Source organism: Protopterus annectens, chromosome 2.part0, assembly GCF_019279795.1.
Source record: "Protopterus annectens isolate FY-2018-M chromosome 2.part0, PAN1.0, whole genome shotgun sequence".
NCBI lineage: Eukaryota > Metazoa > Chordata > Ceratodontiformes > Protopteridae > Protopterus > Protopterus annectens.
The window spans coordinates 415,479,448-415,497,163 of NC_056728.1; the positions used below are offsets into that span (position 1 = coordinate 415,479,448).

A 17,716-nucleotide genomic window follows, 5' to 3' on the forward strand; every position below is an offset into this window, starting at 1 on the left:
GGCCAAACAGCCCCCCACCATTGCCAAGACCTGCACAGGCACAGCGTGACTCGGAGGAGGAACAACCTGAGCCTGCCCCAGTATGCAGAAGGAGGCATGCCCAGTATGCCTTGGCCTTGGCAAAGAGGCAACGCATAGCACATACACTGGCTCAGTAGGAACCCTGGAAATAATACCTCTCTCTGACTCACACATAAAATAAAAGGGATGCCTAACTTGACACTACCTGTTTCCAAACATGTATAGGGAGTGTAGTATGTGCATTCGACATAGGCAGCCCTGCAGCACCACCAGAGGCATGATTGCCATGTTTTAAGCAATATAAAGCAGTGCTAAGCAACATTTACCAATATTTAGTATATGTAAACAAAATTGCCCATGCTAACTAGTGCAATGTTGGGCAACTTTGAGCAACGTTGGGCAAGGTCGGGCAAAATCGTGCAAAGTTGAGCAAAGTCAGGTAAACATGCTCATATTTGCTTTACTGTTCCTTAAGCAGTCTGGTCTGCCCAGCATGAAAATAGAAAGCAGTGACAGTGCTCGAATCCAGAATACTGTGCACTATAGTCACTGTACTGAACCACTAAGCCATGATAGCATTTCAGTGGCACAGACACAGCAGGACAATTGTACAGTAATCAAAACACAAAGAAATGCTGTATCATGTCCCTAAAGAGGCATATGGGTAAACTCCCCCACAGGCCTATGCAGATAGAGAACATCAGGCCAGGCAGTGTGATGTGGATTGTGTAGGCTATGAAGTCGCAATCTAATATATGTGACATTGGACGCTAGGATCTGTAGCACAGTAGTATGCCTCAAGCCAGTGCGATAGGGAACAGTACAGACTGATATGGTGTACCGTACATAGCAGTGCAGGCATAGCAAATGTGTATAACTGTCAGGTGAAACCCTCACCCTATGTACACCCACAGTAACAATCAGGTGTGCCCCCGGGTAGAAATGTACAAAGAATAGCTATCCCCCCTGTATGTAAAAATGTTGATAAGTCTATGCACAGTGTCTCATGGAAGCCCTGCAGGCACATCATGATTCCTGTTGATCTATGACACAAAGGTGAGCCCTGCTGTAAAAATACAACTTGATTATCCATACACATATAGTATAAATGTCTATACTGGGCGTGCTCACACACTCCAACAAATGTAGTGGATTTCATTCAGCATCACACTGAAAGGTCATACTACTGAAAGGTCATACTGGGCATACTCACACACTTAGGCTAAATATGGATGTGATAATAAGGAATCTATGGACAAATGTGGATAGTCATCTCTACTTTCAGAAACACATTCACAAAGTGGTCAGAAAACCATGGTATGTGCTCACACAAACTGCCAAGTTCTGTGCATGTAGGTCAAAGGAGGTTCCCACTACTCATCAGTCATCAGACCCATCAGAGAGTACCACAACACACTTGCGATGAATCTGACTAGGCACATTCAGCAGCCAGAAAGACCAGTGAAGTACCTTAACAAGGGGATTACTGGCCTCAAATAGTTGCCCCATGCAATAAGACTGAATGTAACCCAATCAGTATGCTGTTGCATACTGTCTACTCAGGAGATCTCTGCCCAACAGACAGATCCATGTCATGGCTACACTCAGATCTGTTCTGAGTTACAGCTCAATGGCACTAAATATACAGACCCAACTGATATTGCCAACATCCTGGCAGATCGGATCAGTGTTAACTTTACCCCCCTCTCACCCATGAAAGAGCACATCTCTATAATGGAAGACTGCAAAGTTGCAGTCATCATGGCAGCACAGGTAAAAAAACACTCTCCAAAGCCAGTATCACAGCAGCCATGGGACCAGATAACTTCCCAGGCTGTGTAGTATCTATTTCCCTGAAGTAAACTTTAACATGGAAGGTCTGTGGCTACTGAAGTTTCCAGAGGACTGCAAACTAGGAGCCATAATTGTAAACACTAAAGATGTGGACATCCTACAAAAGGGCCTCACTGAGACAGATGGCTGTTGTCAAAGCCATGGGCTCTAGCTCAATGCCAAAAGGTGCATTGTCATCCCCTTTGTTAAAAACTCTGTAGCCAAGAACTACAACATAGGCAGTAGTATACTTAACACTGAAAGTGTGACAAGAGACCTTGGGTCACAGGTGGACACTGGACACAACTGTGATAATCACATCCCCAAAGTAGTCAGGAAACCCTGCTATGTGGCACACCTCATCACAAAATGTGTCTCATGCAGAATAGAAGAGCACATTGTTCCTTACTACTCATCACTCACTAGAACTATAATAGAGTACAACACCACTTTTGCTATGTACCTCACAAGACAACTACAACAACTGGAAAGCCTGCAGCAATGCCTCACAAAGAGCATTAGCGGCCTGAAATACATGCCATACACAGACCATCTCAAAATGCTCCATCTGTACTCCCTTGCATATCGCCTACTCAGATGTGTTCACTGCCTAACATACAAAGCTATGTCAAACGCAGAGCTGTTGGACATGCTCCACGTAAAACACTCACAATCCCTCTGACCTTTGGACCCAAAACCATGAGTGAAATACAAAAGGAAGGGGTGTACCCATTTACCTCATGGCTACCCACACCTTCAGGTTAATGGCACAGCATGAGGCCTTGGAGACCATGCAAGCACAACTAACATTGGGCAAAGCTGCTCATCAGATTGTAGCCTGCTACAGATCACCTACCCACCTTGTCACAGGAACCTCACTCAGTATTCCTGAGAACAGTGGAAAATATAAAGGTCCTATCAAACACCATTATATGAGGTGATTGCAACTACCCAAACATTGAGTGGGAGAATTACTTGTGTACAACGTCCTTTGCCCAATGTTTCCTAGAGTTTAAAAGCTCTAACACCCTGGAACAGCTGGTCACCATGCCCACTAGAGGTGACACCATACTAGACATGATCATCACCAACATGGGGTACCAGTGTTCCACAACAGAGATAAAACCCTCGCTGGTAATATCAGATCATAAAGTAATCACACTGGACATCCACATCTCACCCCCCCACCCAGTCAATGAAACCACCGTGAAGACATTTTCAAAAGCAAACTGCACACGTCCCAAGACAAAAGTGGAAAGTTCCAAAGCCCTCTTGCTATAGGATAATGGTATACAATCTGCCAAATCAGTTACATGTGCATCCTATGAGCATCTACAGGGATGCATGGATCGAGACATCACAAATAAAACCAAGATGCACTCCTCCAAAAATAAGAAAACAATCTGGTGGTCGTTGCCCATAAATAAGCTAGACAACAGAAGGAGGAAACTAACACCTGATAGAGCCAACTTCACTAAAGGAAAGGCATCATTGATCATTATTAGGAAGAAGCAATGATTGCTCATAAAATAATTCAAGGACACTTTCAAAAGACAAATTGCCAAGGACTGTAAGAATAACAACCACAAAGCCTGTGGTAGCTATACCAGACATGTAGGTGTCAACTTCCAAATATGCTGTCAGCTACTGACAAATGGCAAGGAATACACTGAACCAACTTTCATTGCCCACATCCTGGGGGACAAGTTCAGTGTAAACTTCCCCCATCACCCCCAAAAGGGCCTGTGTCCATCACAGAAGGATGCAGAGCCCCAGACGTCATGGACATGCAGGTAAAGACATTCCTCTCCAAAGCCAAGAACACAGCATCAATGGGACTGGATGGTGTCCCAGGCTGCGTTTTACACTAGGCCCAAAAGGAACTACACCCTCACCTACATTCACTGCCCAGACTTAATTGTGCCACAGGGTATGTACCCAAAGAATGGCATACACTAACAGTCATCCAGCTCCACAAAGGGGGTACCATAACAGAACCTGGAAACCATTGCCCTATATGTCTACTCAGCCTGGTCTACAAAGCTATTGAGCAAATTGTCATGGAACCCATAAACAGAGACATTGGGGACCTCCAGACACTCGACTCTACACAACCTCACTTTGTTAAAGGCAGATCCTGCCGCCTAAACATAGTTGCCTTACTTCAAACAGTTACCAAGGACATAGATGGAGGTGAAAGTAGTCCACACAGCCCACCTGGACCTCACTAAGGACTTTTTACACCATTCCCCACTCTGTCATCACGGACATGCTTACCTGAACATTAACAGCTATGTCACAGGATGTGTGGCCAAGTGGCACACAGATCAAACACACATGTTCAGAGATGCGGGTGCCATGTCCGACTCTAAGACAGTCACAAATGGCATCCCACACTTTGTACAAATGGTGATTGCTATGCATATTGTGTATAGGTGCATATGTTTGCACACACACAACATTGAGGTGCATAGCAATTAATGATATGTGTAGTACCATGAGACATCATCATGCAGCATCATGTGGTCACTCAAGGCTACTAATGTGTGCCAGACTGGCACATAGCATGTTGTACCTGAACTGCAGTACCATGGCTACATTTACCATTTCATGGCCAGTTGTTACATGGGTTTGTAAGGTGCTCAATAGGGGGCATTGCCTAACATGAATGTGTTATGTGTTGAAGAGTGTCGCACAGCCACATGAGAGGCCTCTACCCCTCAGGTATATTATGTGTGCTGTGTGGATGACATTTGGGTTACTGGAGTGTGACCTTACAGCGGGTGTCTGAATACGCCATGTGTAGCATGTTAACGTGTACTGTGTATGACACAGTTGTGTATGTTGTGTGCATGTGTATCGACTCTGCCTATCCAACGTCCACTACAGTGTTGCCACAATTGTGTGGGATGCTCTGTGTATTGCATGTGTTTGAGGCAGCTACTCATGTTACTGAGATGTGCATAGTCTCACAGCAAACATGCACAGCATGCATTATGCGCTGGTGTGTGATATGTACATGGCCTACACCTCACCTATGACATGCACATTTAATTAGCAATATTAAATGTAGAACACACTCACCAGCATGGGTCTGCTGCCTTGCTGTCACACCAGTGGGACATACAAGGATATGAGACAGTTTGTCAGTGGCAACAACTGTGGCATTGCTACTGTGTGTTTGCAATCTTACAGTAGTATGACTGTTGACAGTCACAGCCCTGCAGATTATATTCCTAATTATTATTATTGCACAACACTAGGCACCACATCTTGTAACTACACAGTACATATCTCACATAAGCATGATCTACCAATAGAGGTAACAGTAGTGTACAGCTATGCCATGTTACCTGCACGCTCCATGTCAACTTGCCGGGTGGCTCCGGCCTCCATGATGATGCATGTTAGTTGTTGTTATTGTTGTTGGCCAGGAGCCACCTGGCTCAGGAGCAGCTCCTCCACTCTGGTGAGGGGGGGATGGATGGCTACCCCACCACCTGTGGCAAGCTGTTGTCTATGGATATCAGACGTACGTTGCCGGACATGTCTAATTAAATCACTACAGTGATGGAGTACCTGCTCATATGTCCAGTTATGCATGCCTATGTCATTTACCCTACAGACAAGATCTTGCCACAGTGCAGTCCGCTCATGCTGGTCCTGGCTGGTTCTTGAGAACAGCAGGGCGTAGTGCTAAACCATGGTGGCTGTAATCACTTCCTCCTCTGTTGTCTACGGATATCAGACGCACGTTGCCGGACATGTCTAACTAAATCACTACAGTGATGGAGTACCTGCTCATATATCTGGTTATGCATGCCTATGTCATTTACCCTATAGACAAGATCTTGCCACAGTGCAGTCCACTCATGCTGGTCCTGGCTGGTTCTTGAGAACAGCAGGGCGTAGTGCTGAACCATGGTGGCTGTAATCACTTCCTCCTCTGCTGGGCTATATGAGGGATTACAATGGTGGGCCATGACCCTGGAAGACAATGGAACAATATGTGTGAGCAAGTCAAGTGGCACACTTAACATTCTAAAGTACAGATATCAATTAACTGCCATATATAGCACCTATTGGCTGTCAAAGGAAACACACTTTCAGTACCATATATCAGTGCTCAACCCACAACTGCCTGACAGTGCCTGGCACACTCTATATATCAAACCATGTTTTGCACAGCAACAAAGATAAACCAGTATGTAAGACTATACAACAGTACATGGCACACTGTATGCAACACAATGCACCACCTAGCCACAGGGGGTATATATCAAGCTAATGCATAACGTAACATGTAATCCATTGCAATGATTGTAAAGTCCATTTACAGTATTACCAGTATACCACACTAGTCATTGATGGCAAACCCCTGCCTAACATATGTGCTCATTCGTTAATATAGGTGGCATACTGCTGTACTAGACTATACATGTTGCCAGATACGCACCTATATCCTGTAACGCACATATGACCGAGGCCATGGTACAGGCATACACACACACACACACACACACACACACACACACACACACACACACACACACACACACATCAGACATACATACCAAACACAAAGGTATGGCAACCCACATGACCTTTACCTGTGTACCATACAGTACTGTGTGTCAGTAGTTACAAGACCTTATGCCTGAGGTATGTTATCTGTGGGGACTATGGGGAACAAATAAAACAGTGGTTCCAAGACATGTGGACATACACCATACTGTGCTGTTTAGGCATACAGCTTCAGGTAGTACTACAGTTCATTCAGGTGTTGGATTCACCAGCAGTAACACTCAATAAGCATCCATGTACTGCTGTAGCCTACAATGGGACACCCCAGTCGACACCAACAGACTATGTCAGACCATCTGGCATACTGCTTTTTCTGCCTAGCAATAGCATACACATCTTTTGCTGGGATCACAGCTAGGACACATAATACCAAGACAGAAACAGTTTCCCACTTAGCTATCACACATATACTGAACTCTGACACATTCACCAACACATTCACCATCACACTCAGTCAACCTCACATAGCAATTATTGCAACAAGTACATGTGGGTATGTATCGGTTCATAGGTAGGTTATAGGCTATTGGCCCTAGGACCTATAGATGTCTAGCCATACGCTACCCTGGCCTTTGACACACAAGTAATTTAATTTCACGTGGCCCTGTCAAGCAGAGCCACAGAGGTGATTCCCGGGGTGAAATTCCTATCTCCCATACAATCATCAGAATTATATATGATGACTGCTAATTAGGAGCTTTGTTTGCTATTGATAGGTGGTTTGTTCCAGATTATGGGATGTCTCTGAGATAGGGATCTATCCCTCCAGCATGTGCTGTTTATTGAGGTGACAAGGTTTAGGTCCCTAGAGCGTGTAGCTCATAGGGATTGTGATCTGTTTATGTGGAGCATGTCCAACAGCTCTGGGTTTCACATAGCTCTGCATGTTAGGCAGAGGTCACCTCTGGGTAGGCGGTATGCGACACAGTCTAGCTGTGGTTTTGTGAGACGGTCTGCATAGGGCATCTGTTTGAGGTCGGTATTACTCTTTGTGAGGTATGTCTGTGTCCTTTCCAGTTTCTGTAGATTTCTTGTGAGGTACATACCACATGGGGCATTGTACTCTATAATGGGTTTTATGTGTGTGGAGTAGAGGGGAACACTGACCTATATTTCCCTGGATGACACACCTTTTGTGATGACGTGTGCCACATAGACAGATTACATGACTAGTGTGGCACTGTGACTATCAAAGGGGAGACTACTGTCCACCTGTGTCCCATGGTCTCTTATCACACCTTTGGTGTTAAGTAGACTACCACCTATGTGGTAGTTACTGGGTATTGAGTTTTTGCAAGGAGGGATGCCAATGCAGTGTCAGCATTGAGCTTGAGTCCATGGCTTTATCACCAGGCATCTGTTGCAGTAAATATGACCCTATCTCTCTCTCTCTCTCTCTCTCTCTACATATATATATATATATATATATATATATATATATATATATATATATATATACACACACACACACACATACATATAAACATCCATTGGTGTACATATAGATATACATATAGGCATATATACAGTCCACCTTTTATAGTGGGAATATCAAGTATGGGAAGGTTGTGAGGTATACGGTTATGTCATAATATTGGACAGTGTTGTGCGGACTGCATTGAAGGTGTTCTCAGCCCATGTAGCTTTAGCAGGCCTCACTGGCTGCAACACTGCAAACCTGACAAATCATACCCACAGCGTTTAACCACCACATGTCATATACCAGCAATGTATGCTGTCTGGTTTGCCACACACTACAACCTACATAGAAATATGCACATAACAACCTTCAACAACATATATATATATCCACCTTTCACAAACAGTTGCAGTATGTCCCTTGCTCTATGCACATGTACAGATGCTAATATATCTGACACAGACAGATCTCTCCGTATGTGTGTGCCATACACACACAAGGACCACACTGTTGTAAGTCCATGTACCTCATGGCTGACCTGTTGGGCCTTGCTGCAACATGAACAGGTGTCACATGGGAGCACACAGTAATATTAAAGGGTGTGTATATATATATATATATATATATATATATATATATATATATATATATATATATATATATATATATATATATATAGCTGCAAATGCTAAATTAGCATACTAGCCTGGTACAGCTGTTGCCAATGCTAAGCTACACGCTACTATGACTATCATGCATTTGTTACTCTGTCACATCCATGGTTACATAACTGTATGCGCTACTCCCCCAAACAGACATTGTACACACTACTGTACAGAACACAGATAACATGGATCAGATTTTTGACATTTAATGCTGAACTACATATGTCACAGTCATATCCCACTGCATACAGCTACACACTGATTTCACCATGGCAGTAGTTATGCAGGGCATCTGTGCATAGATACGTACTGCTGCCACATATGGATGATTCAAACTATGTAGAGTACTACATGCCAGTAAATACATATCTGTTACATACCTTTCCTTTGTATGTGTTTGTAGTAGTCAGTTCTGTGTGTTTTGTACACTTTGTTTTGTTTATATCTTATTTTTTTCAATATATTTTTTGTTTTCAATATATTTGTTTTTCCAATATATTTTCTTTTATATTTTTTTGTTTCCTGTTGCTGTTGCTGAGGTCTGTGTCTCTCTGTGTCTCTCTGTGTCTCTTTGTGTCACTCTGTAATGCTCTATCTCTCTCTCTCTCCCTCTCTCTCTGTACCTGCAATGAAATGATTGCATGTTTGGACAGCTAGTACATTCTGCTTTTATAGGTATCTGCACATGTGCATGTGATGGCCTCTGTACCAATTGTTGGCCACCATTTGGCAATTGCATGCAGCCTGCTGTGTGGTACTAGCAGTACTCACTGTCATGGCAACCAAATGCTATAAATTGCTAGGTCAGGTAGGTGTAGCCCTTTCAGCTTTCCAAAGTGGGGACCATACTTGTTTGCTGTGGACACCGTTGTGTAAGTCAGAAGGTTGGTGTACTTCTTGTATCTGATGCTAGGGGTGTAGCCAGTGATTTGAATGTTGTACTCCGACCTGAATGTTGCCACTTCCAGTACACAGCTGTCAGTGTAGAATTGTACTCACCCCTACAAATGCTAACACAAGATACATGGGAGTATGTAGTTTCTTTTCTACTTATGCAATTAGCTGCCATACATACGTAGTTATTGAGATGTTTTCATGTGGCACATGAACTGTTTGTGAACTGCTATATTGTGGATATTAATGTACTCACTTCTGCACAGTTTGTGTTTTTTTTTTTTTTGTTGACATTAGCACAGGTTGCTCATGAAAACTGGACAATTCCAGTACTGAGTATGCCTACCTATATCCTTGCTGGACCTTGAACACACAGGTATTTTGTATATTTGGGTGGGGATTGTCGTGTTATGATACTGTGTGGGGGTTGTGAAGTGCTGCTGTAACATTATTTACTGCTAAAATGGCTGGTTCTGTTATCACAGTCATGTAATGCAATTCCACAACAACTGCTGGTAAAGTTCCACAGAACAGGTTTTGTGTTATGGCATTCCTATCTTACCTTTACATTCACTCATTCTGATGCATGATATATATATTTCAGCAACAACCTGCTGTATATTTACTATGGCTTAGTGGTACTTCATGCAGTCTAGTGTGTCCAAGGTCCGGGGTTCGAGACTGACATTGGTGTTTTATTTTGCTGCTGAGCAGAACAAGGCCCCTCACATGCAGGGTGACTAAGGCACTTTTAAGCAGTTGTAAGTGGGTTTGTGTGGGTTTGCATGATGCTTAGCAATACTTAGCTAAGCACACACAAGCGCACACTCGTGCAAACCCGCTAACTACTGCTTAAAATTGCTTACTCCCGCTAAACCCCTCGCTCATTTCTTTGAAAGAAAAGAAAATGGGGAGATAGGAAAGTGGTGAAAAAGGGGCACAAAGAGGGAAAGACAGTAGGGAAAACAGCTCAGTATGTGCAGGATGGGTGTAGGGAAGGTCCATAGCTGCCCATTTCTTTAACAACAACAGCTGTGCATATACTAGTAATTTGGAGGGAAATTTGAAACCTTCCAGCCCTGAGAGAGGGGTGAGGACAATGAAGTATGTTGTACTGCCAATTAAATTTCAGTTTATGTGTCCAGCGGACAAGTGTGGAAAATGGGCAGCTATGTATGGGGCGTAATTTTTTTGTGGGATCAGATTGCCCATTTCTTTTTTTTTTCAGGTAAGAGTGGAATGTGGGGTAGGGGAAGTAGGTATATTTTTGGAGGTAAGTTGGGGAGGTAAACAGACAAGACAAACAAGATGCATACAGGGGCAGAATATGACACATGAGGTGGGTGAACACCATTGATGGGGAAGGATGTTTGGAAATCGCATGCCCATAAGCCCACAGATGGCAACAGTGGAACTGAGATCCCTACCAATTGGTAGTCACCATTGCACCTTCATAGCCCGGAGGGTGGCTGTGCTGGGGGCTGCGTAGGAGGGGCAGGCTCACCCGTGAGTCACACCATTCTTGCCTCGAGCTGGCATAGGACCAGCGACTGAATGCTCGATCTCCCTACACACCACAGCCCAGACCATTTGGAGGTGATAGGTGGCCCTCCTCTGGCCATGCTTGCACGGGGGGAGCCCCATTCCCTGCAGCGCTTCCACCCAAAGGTGGCACAGGACCAATGGAGGAGGAGGTCCCATCTGGGCACCGGACCTGCTGGTGCCAGGTGCCATCGCCAGCTGAGGTGGGACAGGTGGGTCCGCTGGGACCGGCCTTCCCATACGTTCTATGTTTAGGAGGATTTAATGACAATATGGGTTAGTAATAGCCAACAGCATTCCAATTTAGTTGTAACAGCATACAGTAGTACTCCCATTAACCCAACACACAAGAGTTCCAACAGTTGAACAGCAAGCATAACACATGCATATATAAAACAACAGTGGACATTCCAACAGCATGCAGAATTGATTGGTGGCAACAGGCCACCAAGATTGTGGTATGTGAACAGGGCACATGCATCAAAGTAAATACAGATATTTATAAACCAATAGGACGTGTGTCCCAACAAATGTTATGAGATTAGACATACCCATTGAGGTGTGGAATTGCATTGTTTATGCACATACAGTAGGGTGTAAAATATGCCTCCATTAACAACTTATATATATATTCTTATAGTTTACACTACATTCCTATTGACTGCAGTTATATATCCCCTACATGTATTATTACACTAGGCAATGTCCATTAAATTGTGTAATGGGTTTTGCTAGTTCTTGATATACCTGACCTGTATCTGGCATACAAACTGTAATGGATGCGGATGTTACTGCTACATATTGATATATTTCATTTATATTTATATATCTACATATCTGGATGTGTTCAGGTGACATTATCAAGTATATGTTAACAGCTCCCTACATTTCTAGCAGCACACTGACATTTCTGGGGAACACAATAACAAGCTACTCATGTGCCAGATTAACCTGTACATGCCGGCCATGAACCGACAGTTGAGGACTGTATATATGCTTAACAGCTACTGGCACTCCCTTCATCCACTTTATATGGGCTACCCATTTGTGGGTTGACTGCGCTTAATACAGCAGTACTATTTCTATAATGCAAGGGTACAACAACATATCGAAGGAAGTGACATGGACACACTCCAGGAATTATACCGTTATTAATTACATTACACACTTTTCTAGTGACTCTCTCATTTATTTGATATATCAGTGCATGCAGAGGTCTTTTATTCAAGACATATTATACCTTTATTAATGGGTTACACCACCTTTTCATGCTGTCTCACTTATTTTATATAACAGTACATGCAGAGAAGTTATTCAACACTTATTATACCTTTATTAATGGGTTACAACACTCTTTTTCAGGCTCTCTCACTTCTTTTATACGACAACACATGCAGAATTATTACTAACCTGCCTGGTGGCACAGCCTTAGCAGCCTATCTGCATAGGCTTGCTGATTCGCAGCACGGACATCTGCAGCTGTGAAGTAAATGAAGGGATATTGAGACATACCTATCCATAATATAGACTACAATAGCAATTCTTACATACTTCATTCCATGGCTACATACTCAGTAGTGGGGCATTTTCCATTTCACGGGCCTCCTGTATCCACTGGTTTTGTCGGTCCTCCTTGCGTCTCTTCAGGTCTGAGTAGTGGTGTCTGACCTGCTCACCAGTCCGAGGGACGCCTGTGGCACTGGTGAGATCATGTGCTAGATGGTTCTAGGCTTCCGCTTTGTACTCAGTGCCCTGAAACTGGCCCTGCAGGAGTCTTGCATCATGATGATGGATGAGGAGCCAAACCATTACTTTTGACTCCTCAATGCCCTAACGTTGTGCTCGAAAATGAGAGCCCTCTCCAGCACCAGCCATACTGTCTGCAGATGGGAGCTACAACCAGTTATGGCAATTATTCCTGCCTATGGAGCTTAAATATGCCTCATTTCCCGCACTTATTTGTGATTGGCCAGTTTTGAAAAATCTCAGCTAAAAGCAAACCTGCTTAGCAATGGGTAAACTTCCACTGATATATATGAGTACATTGGAATACATCCATATTTAAAGCTGTCATGGCTTAGTGGTTTAGTACTGTGATTATGGTGCACAGTATCCCAGGTTTGAGGCCTGTCATTGCTTTTTATTTTGCTACTGGCCAGACCGGCTAGAGGTGTGGCTGTGTTTAGCTGACTTTGCTCAACTTTGCCCAATGTTGCTGGACGTTGCTCTGCGTTGCTCTACATTGCCAGACGTTGCCCAACGTTGTGCTAGTTAGCGCGGTGCACAGCTCTGTGTGAACATGTTTTGTTTGCACTAGTTGGTGTGATGTGCAGTTCCGCGCAAATCTATTGCGCTAGTTAAAGCAGTGCTAAGCTCCACGCAAAACTATTGCGCTAGTTAAAGCAGTGCTAAGCTATGAGCAATTATACTTAACTGTGCTTAATACTAGTAAACTCTGCTTAGCATTGCTTCACATTGCTTAAGATACGTTACTTATGCATTTATCAGTATGCATGACCATTCCACCTTCTTATATATATATAAAATATTGTTCACTACCACATAGGCCATTTCAATGCATTTTACTAAAATCTAAAAAGTAACTGTCAGGAATTCTTTTTATGCACACATTTCCTACAGAAAATGGGAAGGGGAATAGCGGGACGTGAACCGGGAATTCCTCCTCTTTGTGCGAGGGCTCTACCACTATGCTATTGCTATTTGGCTTAATTTGCATATAAGTAGTTTATTATCCTCTTCGATGTCTACACTGCTAACTGTTACTAAGCAATGGGCAAACCCGCACATACACGCGGAAATATGGGCAGCTATATCGGGAATAATAAAAAAAAAAAGGAAAGCTTTACATTTTAAACTTATACAGGGATTTAGAATGTGGGGGAGTGTAGTGTTGGGTATGTAGACATTTGAGCGGACTCGCTCATTTCAGTTGACATTTGCAGTTTAGGCACTTGCAGGGGCATGGATATTTGGACTGCTCGGCAGTCTGACACACCCCTGCACTCGTGCACGCTCCGTGTTAGCCTTAGAATTGAGTCAGCGCACCCTCATGAATATGCATGATGGGCTGACATCATACTCTTAGACTGCAGTTTCCGTGTAAGACTTAGTTAGTCTTACATGGAGGATTAGTGAATCCTGGCCCTTGTCTTTTCTGGACAACAAATAAATTATCATTCAGAAAAAAGGCTTATTTGATAAGTTCAGTACTGATGGGAAAAGTAACATATTTAGCAAGTGTATTTATGTTGCCAACCATATCTGAAAATGAATTACTGCAGATATTTTTTATTGATATGGGGTTCTAGATTAAGCCCAGTAAAAGAGGAGTTCTGTATGTAAAAAAAGAGTAAGGAGATTTGGAGTTAATTAACCCAGTGGTATATGCTGCTTCATTAAATTTGTACAAAGTGTTAATGTGGACAAATAAAAAATGAGAGATTAGCAGTAAAATTGTATAAATATAAGTATGATAAATTTTGTCTTATGGTAAAAAATAGTAAAAAAGAAAAGTGTATAAATGAAAAAATAAAATGTTACCAATAAAAAATATTTTTGTGGAAAATAAAAATTGATGCTATAGAAAAAGATAGTAAATTATGGTATAAGCATGTAGTGATAAAATATTACTATGTAAACCCATGAGAAAATCTAACAGATGAGAAGAAATAAAGATATAAAAATAAATAGAAAATGGTGGAATCAGAAAGTAAAATGCCAAGATTTGTTGTGGAGACTAGTAATAGATGATTTTCTAGCAAATGAAATTTGCCATATAAAAAGAAAAGTGATATAATGTGTTTGCATTGTCAAGAAGAAGAAACGGTGTTTTTAAAATGCAAAAGAATAAAAAGATATGGTGAAAAACAAATAAAGAAGAGTTTTTTAGAAGATATAAAACAAGTGGATAAAATAAAAAAAGGATATGATTTAATATGGATATTATAACAATGATAGTAAAGAATATGTTAAAAGAATAGATAAAAAGTTATTTTATGTCATAGGGGTTATATGGAATGAAAGAATAAATAACGTTATGTTTAACAGTAACTGGATTTTAGCAGTAATATTAAGTAAAATCAGATAGTGGTTATGGAAAAAGGAGTGGGGTCTAATAGGAATAAAAATGTATTATGATTGTAAAGGAAATTATGAATATGTATAAAAAGATTTGTATACCTATATATTTGTACATTTGTAAATAAGTAAATATGTTGTAAATAAGAGTTCTTTTTGTAATATAAATAAAGGCCCCTTAATCGTTTTTGATAGGTGCCATGGGATCTTTTACATCCACCTAAGCTACCACCAACTCGAGCAGATGTGGCCTTGGCTTATGTTTCATCTAAAGAATGCATGAATAGCATGAGAACACAGTGACTAATGGGCACAATGAAGGATTTAAAAAGTGTGCAGCCTTTACTGCAGAGATGTACTACAGGTCTACTGGAGCGTGTTCATACAGACCTCTCCTTTTAGAAACATATATTAGCATTCTTAAAATGCACTGTGAAAAGTCTGTAGCTTCAAGGTGCCTGTGTGAAGCCACAAACCATTGGAATAACAGTTCTCATGCCTGACCTCTTCCACTTCTGATGAGGAACTCCATCAGCTATGGGAGGGATCTGCAACTGGTTTACGCCCCATAGCCCCACATCTTTCATGACTAATACCACTGCTTAGGGTGCTAAAGTACAGTATGGATACAGATGCAGACAGGATGTAAGTGCTCTACCTACCTGTGGCACTTTGTACTGTTTATGCTTCCAGTGCACAGCACCTCTGTGCCTACTGTGGATCATGTTTATTTATTTATTTATTTATTAGCATTTGTTTACTGGGAAAGTCCAACTTGGAACAAAGCCAATTTTCAGTGGAGGCCCGGGGAGAAATGCTCCAGACACATGTCTTTGTGAAATGGGAGGAAACCGGAGCACCCAGAGGAAACACACACGAATACAGGGAGGTCATGCAGACTCCACACAGAAGGCACCCCAGACAAGAATCAAACCAGAGAATCGCTTGCTGTGAGGCAACAATGCTACCACTGCACCACTACACCATCCGCTCAGTGACATTACTCAAACAGGTTGTTCCTGTGGAAGAGGATGTGCATGATTAATTCAAATACCTCCCCTGGATGCTGTGGCTCTGTACACACACACACACACACACACACACACACACACACACACACACACACACACCCTTGTAATCAACACCACCACCCATCACTGACCAAGTACATCACACCGAAGACACTGTCTTTTCCCTGAACAGTTTCTCAACTTGCCTCACTCACCAGACCATAATACACACATTTGCCCACATCAGTAGCCCCTGCAAAGTGTCCACTGGTGATGCCTGTGACTGTGGCTCTTCTCACCTTTGCATGACAACTGTGCCTTGTTCTCACTACTTTGTTAACAGGGTAGCCTGTATATGATGCACAGCATGGCCAGTCCATGTACAGTATAGCATAGCTTGGTTTTAGTTTTGCATGCATTACCGTTACTGTTTGTTATATGAATCTGAACCATAGTTGTGAACCAAACACTAAACCAGTGCCCCAACATGTAACACCACCTCCTCTTTGTATGGTCATCCTCTAAAGTTGAGTCCTCCACAAACTCCTCATCAGGCACCTCCTCTGCTGCTGATACTGGCACACCCTCTTCCCTGATGGCATTATCTGTTGTATCTGTTTTCATACCAACATGTTGTTTAATATTGCACCCATCGCATGTAGTGGCATAGTTAGTGTGGGGTGAGAAGGGCAACTGCTCTGGGCGCAAGATGTTGGGGGCTGATTAGCTGATCACGTTAATACAATACTGCCTTTTAAAAGCAAGCAGTTTCATACAGTTAAAACAGAAGACTTTTTTTTTTAAAGTAAAATATATGTGTCATAGCACTCTGTGCAGGCAGGGTGTAAACTGTAGCAACTGTTTGCTACAGCTAAAAAACACATGTTGAGTGCTGAAACGCTCCTTGCAGACAGGTATAAACTGTAGCAAACAGTTTGTTACAGCTTAAAAGAATAAATGTTTTTTTTTTTTTTTGTTAATAAAATATGTTAAAGGAGAGGTAAACCAAGGCACTAGATGATTGTTACTGTTGAAGCAACACCTGACCCCATGTGTGAAAATGGGAAAAGGAGATGTGGATGGATGGATGGATGGATGTTAAAGCAGGGTTGGGGGCAGGGCACAGAAACAGAACCTGAATGGGTGGGGCAGGAGGGAGGGGTGTGTGTCATGCATCTGGCTACCTGGTTCGAAGGGACTTCCATTCTTTTTTTTTTTTTTTTTTTTTTTTGCTGAAGGGAGTGCATAGATGTATTTGAAATAAGACGATTCTTTATGGCTTATTACAGTAAAGTTCTTTGTTTTTACTCTGCATATGAAGAGCTGAAGGGGTGGGGTACTAGTTCATAATACCGGCCCAGGTTGCTAATTGAACCAGCTATGCTTCTGATGGTAAGTATTTTGCTGCATGTTTCTGAATTTACTGTAGGGCACCAGTACAAGGGTCTAAACAGTAGAATTGCATCTTCATCAATCAAAAGACAAGTCCAATGATGTTTCAGGTGTGAAACTGACTGGTATGTTATGCATTCTCCCTGATTCTCTGTGGGTTTCTTATTAGTGTCATGAGCCATGTCTCTGAGACATATCCAGCATCACCAAGAAGATGTTCTGGGGGCAAATCACTCCATACAAATTGCTGTTATAAG

The 17,716-nt window shown here is 42.4% G+C and overlaps 1 non-coding gene across 1 annotated transcript; it reads right to left on the reverse strand.

Annotated features, from left to right (window-relative positions):
• Positions 1-570: 570 nt before the first annotated feature.
• LOC122793859 lies at positions 571-647 on the reverse strand. Its single transcript, XR_006363577.1, has one exon. It is a non-coding gene; the product is annotated as a small nucleolar RNA SNORD66 (small nucleolar RNA).
• Between the last annotated feature and the right edge of the window lie 17,069 nt (positions 648-17,716).